The following is a 6691-nucleotide window of genomic DNA, read 5'->3' as shown; positions in this document are numbered from 1 at the left end:
TGGTGGAACTCATTAAACTTGAGTTACTGTGGCTTTTGGGCCTTAAGGTTGCCGTACAGCAGTGAAAGCTGGGCTAATTTGCTGAACAGTAAGGGGGGTCGCCAAGGCCTGGCCAAGAGGGTGAGCTAGCCTCAGTGCAATGAAGGTGAAAGATGCCAAGAGATGATTTGGAAATGGGCCTTTAGCTGGGGACACAGGCAGCACAGTTAATTTCAGAAAATGATTATGAGTGGATCAGTAGTTTTTGGCACCATTACTACCTGAACTTTTTGAGAGGTATAGTGACTGTTAGCAGATTAATCTCATTACATTTTATTTTGTATAGCTTGCTACTACCTGCCACTTCATCCATTAGATTGATTATTTAGGTGTCTAGTTAGGAGGTTGGGAATCTTTCATAGGTAGGTTCTGGACTCTTGGAGTGCAGTTACGTGAAAGCTTCTGCCAGAAGAAACCCTTGTTTATTTTAAGCTTAAGATTCATATGTTTAATTTAGTTAAGTTTAGGAGGTTATTCTGATCAGATGTTGCTATAGTACCTGCTCCCTCCTTGAAAGCTGTTACAACTTTGATCAATTCAGATGACCTCACCTGGTATGTCTTGCTTCCACACCCCACGCTGGAATGTTTGTGAGGTGTGTGATGTTTTAGTGGGGTCACTTTGTGTTGTACTGATGCACTTGACAAGGTTTTACTTCTTGTGGTGGGCCCTGCATGTTCTCTGTGGAGTCCAGCACAGAGTAGCCTGTGATGCAAGAGGATTTTGAGAGTCCAGCACAAATTTTGTGGCCCTCGGCAAAACTGGGAAGTTTCATTGATGTTATTGCAAATTTCTGATGGCCCCTCATTTTATTTGTGTTGAGTTAATGCTTAAAAAAAAATTTTTTAACAGGAAAAATCCAGCCACACAGCAGCTTATAGTATATGCAGGTCTTTCTGCATAAGAATGTATATGGTGATATTTTGTGACTAAATAGAATTCCATGGTATGTCTGGGCCTTCATGGTGGGTCCCAGTTTTTTCCAGTTAGTAACAGTGAACACTCAAGTTTTTTTTAGGTTCCTATGGGATAAATTTCTGCAGGTAAAGTTGTTGGTTCAAAGGAATTCATATTAAATTTCATATTAAAATTCAATATTAAAATATTGATATACTTTAGTATTGTATATATATAATGTATATAATATTTAATATACTTTAATATTTAATATTTAATGAGGATCGGCTAATACTTCCATCAACATGGTTATAAGAGTGCCTTTCCCCCTACATCTTAGCCAGTGTTGGGTAGCTGTACTACTTGCAGAGAGAAATGATCTCACGATTTCCATTTGCCTTTTGCCCCCTTGTATGAAGGAGGAACCTTTGCTTGAAATCGTGTGGATTTGAATGCTGACTCCTCCACTCACTAGGTGTGGGAGCCTGGGTAAGTTTGCCTCTCTGGGCTCGGTTTCATCATCTGTGAAATAGAAAAAAATGATGCGAAGCTTAGTGACTTGAATTCTGTGGATACATTTACATCTGCATTTATAATCTGCCTTCCATCAGTGGAGCCCTTATTAACTCTGGAATGTGGCTGATAGTTTTTTTTTTTTAATGTGCCATTGAAAAGATTAACATACTCGTTTTTATAAAGAAAATTAAAATGTCAAACATTAGCGTAAAGGCTTTTCAGCCCTCTCCAAAGGTAAAAACTGGATAGTTTTGGAGAGTAACCTTCCAAGCAATTTTCTGTAGGTTTCTAAGTCCTTCATGCGTGTGGCCACTCAGCTGTGCTGGTTGACTCCTGTGTAGGAGTTAGTGCTGGATCACACACTTGAGTGATGTGAGAGACTGGAACGTGGAAGCTCCAGGCTTGAAAATGGGCTGATTTCACCATGTCCTGGGACAGTTTGAGAACAGAGGGGTAGGTACCAAGCACAAGGTGAAGCTTGCGGGTCTGTGTAATGATTAGTTTTTAGGGCAAAAGTTTGTCTACATGTTCGTGAGATCCTACTTTCAAGAATGAAGTTGAACGCCTACCTAGGATGCCACAGGCCAGCAAGTACAGGTGACCTTCCTTTATGAGTCCTTAATCCTCGAGTTGGGGAGCCAGGCCTTCAGAACCCAGGGGACTGGGTGCTGGGTGCTGGGTGGGCGTGTCCACTCTGAGTTCAGTGCAAGTCCCGGTTGTGCTTTGTTGCAGCACAGCGGCGCTTGGTAGGGCTGGGGTAGTCCTCTGCTGCGGATCTGGTGGGTGTGTGCTTTGAGCTACCTGAAGTGTTTAGGGTTCCGATCGTTCATGGAGCTGTCATTGAGAGCGCCAGGAGTCCTAGGCTTTATCCAGCTGCAGCAATGAGGAAGGCTCAGCAGGTGTGCAGCCTGAGGAAGAAGGGCTGGGGGTGCTGGGGCAGCCCGCCCCCACTGGTTTCCCTGGGGTGCTTTCAGCCCCCCGGGCCCCGGTGGGCTCCTAATCCAGATGACCCCCGTAAGTCCACCAAGGTATGTGCCACTGTACCTTTGGGATTTGTGGAAGGATTCTCAGGCCATTGGTATCTGTTCCTTAGGGGTGGTGGTGATGCTGGGCTGAAATTCCTGGGGGAGAGGAGACCATTGATCAAATCATGGAGGAGGCTGATTGCTTTTTTCACCCATCTCTTCTACAGTGAGTCTCACGACCACAAAGGCAGTGTTGATTTCAAGGTGTATCTAGAAGTTTGTAACTACCACGAAGTTCTGATGTGCTGTTTGGGGCTTCTTGGGTTAACATAAATGTCTACAGAACTGTGTTTGCTTACACAATTATATTTGGTACGTTAAGGCTTGTCTCTTGCCCATCTCAGTGTTTCTCGAGCATTTGGACTGTGATCCACAGTAAGAAACACCTTTCCCTTGAAGACCTAGTGTGGACACACATGCACACACACCCCCCCCACAACTGAAACAAGTTGTAGAGAATTGTTACCTTTTTGTGTGTGGTGCACTTGACTTTATGGTTTCTTGCTATTTCTCTGAACAGTATGCTGTCTGTGAACTACTACACTGATTTCCCACCCAGTTTGAAAACCTGGGAGCTCTGGATATCAGCGCCTGGCACAAAGTGTAGGAACTTGGACATTTCTTGAATGAGTGAGTAGATAAAGGTGGCTTGAAGTTTTCTAGATTTTCATGAAAAGTCCCTCTTTTTCCCTGTGGACCTTCACAGTCTGTCAAGAACCAGGGTATGGTGGTCAGTGAGGTGAGCGCTGTCTCCTGTCCGAGGTGAGGTGAAGATGCCTGGGACGACAGCTGCACGTGGGAAGCACACCCAGGAGCTGCTCAATATGGTCCCCTCCATTGTCCATCTGGCTGGATAAAATCCCCTTAGAGTGTGAGAAGGATCTCTCCTGGGTTCTACGCTCGACTCCAGCTCCTTTCGCTATTTCGTCTCCTCTCCAATTCCGTGGTTCTCAACTTACCTGCACATTAGAATCAGCCATGGTCAGATGTACCCCAGACACACTAGATGAGACTCCTTGGGGTGGGACCCAGGCACTAGCATTTTTCAAGCTCCTCTAGTGACAGACAACTGTCCAAGGACCTCTGGTGGGTTCTTCAGAGAATCCAGAGGGGAATGGTGCTTTGGCCCTTTCCAGATTGTTTATTGGGCAGGTGGCCAGTGGCACCGGGCTCTCAGGCCAGTCCTGAGGCTGAGGGCAGCTGGTCCTGTACCCCGCCGCTCCCCTTAGCTGCCTGCCCAGCCACCTTCAGTCCCTTAGGCCTTCAGGAAGTCTGGACATTCTTCTGGGGCAGGCTGTTTTACTGGGCGTGGCAGGGGGAAGTTTGCACCCACAAGGCCCCAGGGCGCTGTGAATCATGACTCACCAGGAGTGACCCAGCAGTCTTGCCCCAGGAGATGACTCTCCTGCACCTGGCGGGACTGTCACCTTGGGAAAGGTTTAAAAATACAGATTCCTGGACTCCCCACCTACATACAGAATCCAAAGGTCTGGGGTGGGGACAGGGTTTCTGTTTTTAAAAGAAGGCAAATTAAATAAAAGTGGGTCCTAAGTCCTACTACCTGGTTATCTCTACATTTTAAAAATTTTATTGGTAACACATGCACTTGGGAAAATTGTACGGAAAAGTTCAAGGTGACAAGTCTTTCTGAGCTGTCTCCTCTGGGATGTTGTCGTGTGTGGAGTTGAGCCTGGAGTTGTGCGGCCTTCTGCCCCTGAGGGAAGCTGGGCCAAGGCCGGGGCTGATGGGCACAGCAGGAAATGAAGGACCTTGGTCCCAGAGCGTGCCAGCCATTGCATTTACTCAGCTTGGAATCCTGTTTCAAGGAGCAGTTCCCCGTTGCAGGAAATCAGGGTGGGGTGCAGACCCCCAGTCTCCCTACCTTGTCAAGAGTTACTGGGCGCACTTTAGAAAGAATTTCTGTACATGTACTTAAATATACGTATTCCTGAAAAACTATACAAAAAGGGTCACATACACTCTCAACTGCACTTTTTGTTTTCAGTTAAAATAAGTTGGAGGGCTTCCCTGGTGGTGCAATGGTTAAGAATCCGCCTGCCAATGCACGGGGACATGGGTTCGATCTATGGTCCAGGAAGATCCCACGTGCCGTGGAGCAACTAAGCCCGTGCGCCACAACTACTGAGCCTGCGCTCTATAGAGCCCGTGAGCCACAACTACTGAGCCTGCGCGCCTAGAGCCCGTGTTCCGCGACAAGAGAAGCCACCGCAATGAGAAGCCCACACAGTGCAAGGAAGAGTAGCCCTTGCTCCTTGCAACTAGAGAAAAGCCCACACACAGAAACGAAGACCCAATGCAGCCATAAATAAATAAATTTATAAAAAAATAAGTTGGAGCTCTTCCTTTGCCAGCCTGTACAGACCTGTACCTTGTATTAGTAATGAATATTGTAATGAAAAAGGGTGAAGATACCTGCTAGCTCCATTTTCCGGATGAGAGTGGAGCTTGGGTGCCTGGCATTGTGGCCACTGCCCTGTGCAGGGCTGGGTGCGCAGCGGGCTCCTGGGGAGCCCTCGGGGCTGCGCTGGCCACTGTGCTCGGACGACATGGAGCCTTGTGGGTATAGTCACCCACCCACCTGGGCAAGTGTTGGCCACTCTGCCTTGCTCTCCCCGTCTGTAAGGGAGGATGAAATGGTGTGATGCCTCACACGGAAGCATATCCGCCTCACACGGAAGCATATCCGCCTCACACGGAAGGATACTCGCCTCACACGGAAGGATACTCGCCTCACACGGAAGGATACTCGCCTTACACGGAAGGATACACGCCTCACGGTGAGCACCGAGTTCTTAATCCTGGTACCGGGGCCGCAAGAGAGCGTTGTCCCTTTCTCCAGGGGAGCCAGAGCGGCTGTCCTGAGGATGGAAAGTGGTGACAGCGGGGGACGCTGAGGCACCCGGGCCAGAGGAGGGCGCTCTGGGGGAGGAGGGGCCGCCGAGGTCGTCGGGGAGAGGCACCGGGACGACGGACCCGCCTCGAAGGGAAGGCCTGGGCCTCCACCCAAGGACAGCACGAGCGCGGCAGGTGGGCTCCGCGGAGCCGCCTGGGACTCGACGTCCTGGGACATCACGTCCCGGACACTAAGCTGCCCAATGAAACCCGTTTTAAATCGGCTGGCTCTGCGCGCCTAGCGGCTGCCCGCGACCCCACATAGTGGGCGCCTCTCCAGATGTCCCGGCTTAGGTAGGTGACCAGCGGGGTCACCGCTGGTACAGGCTCACGGCAGGCAGGGGTGGGGTGCCTGAAGGCCGAGGGAGTTATTTCCAGGCCCTGGGCGCCGAGGTGGCCCCGTCTGAGGCTGGGGTCAGCTGTCACCCCAGCTGGTGTTCTCAGCAGGTGCCAGCGATGAGGGTTTCCCTTCTTGGGCATGACTTAGCAGGGCTCGGGGGCCACCCCACTGGAACCTTCCCCAGAGGCCTCTCCTTGTGAACATTTGCTCCAAGTTGTGCAAATACTGGAATTCTTTTGATTTATGTCTGCCCCCTGGGGTGCCCTTTCACCCACTGTTGAGAAGGCTGTCACTTTATTCTTTTTGGTTCGTCTTCCATGTCATCTCATAGGACCCTCCCCCCCCCCCCATCATCCTCTATGCCCCTTGTTTCTCATCCTGTCGTGATTTTATTTACTGGTTTACTTTTGCGTTGTGTCTGCTTTTCCTGGAGGCCATGTGTGTTATTCACTGTCATTGTGTCTGTCACCGGGTGGACATCCTTAACCATATTTGATGGGATGAAGGGATCCCCATTTTACATATGAGAAGACAGAGGCACTGAAAGGTTAAGGGGTTGCCCAAACCAGGAGCTGAACCCGTATCTGTCTGCATCTGCCCTGTCTAGAATGTACTTGTGAGCATTCCTTGTCTAGCTGAAGCTCGGGTTCAAATTCAAGAGGATTGGGACCTTGAGCAGGTTACCTTAACCTGAGCCTCAGTTTCCTCATTCAAAATAGGGATGACACTGGTTAACTACCTCCTGGGGTTATAGGCAACAATTTCTTGTTTTGGGGGCCTGGCCAGGGACTGGAGGATGCCCATGTGAGCTGCATGACCTGGTCAACTGGACAAACTTGGATTGAGTTTGAGAACTTCCTTCAGACACACCATTCAGTGATGCAAGCAGATGCTGAAATCGTTTTCCCTCACCCGCAGAGCCATGCACCCCGCAAAGTCCTGGGCCCCCACCCCTCCCCCG

This window comes from Pseudorca crassidens, chromosome 15 (genome assembly GCF_039906515.1).
Source record: "Pseudorca crassidens isolate mPseCra1 chromosome 15, mPseCra1.hap1, whole genome shotgun sequence".
Classification (NCBI taxonomy): Eukaryota; Metazoa; Chordata; class Mammalia; order Artiodactyla; family Delphinidae; genus Pseudorca; species Pseudorca crassidens.
Note: the sequence above shows the minus strand (reverse complement) of the source record.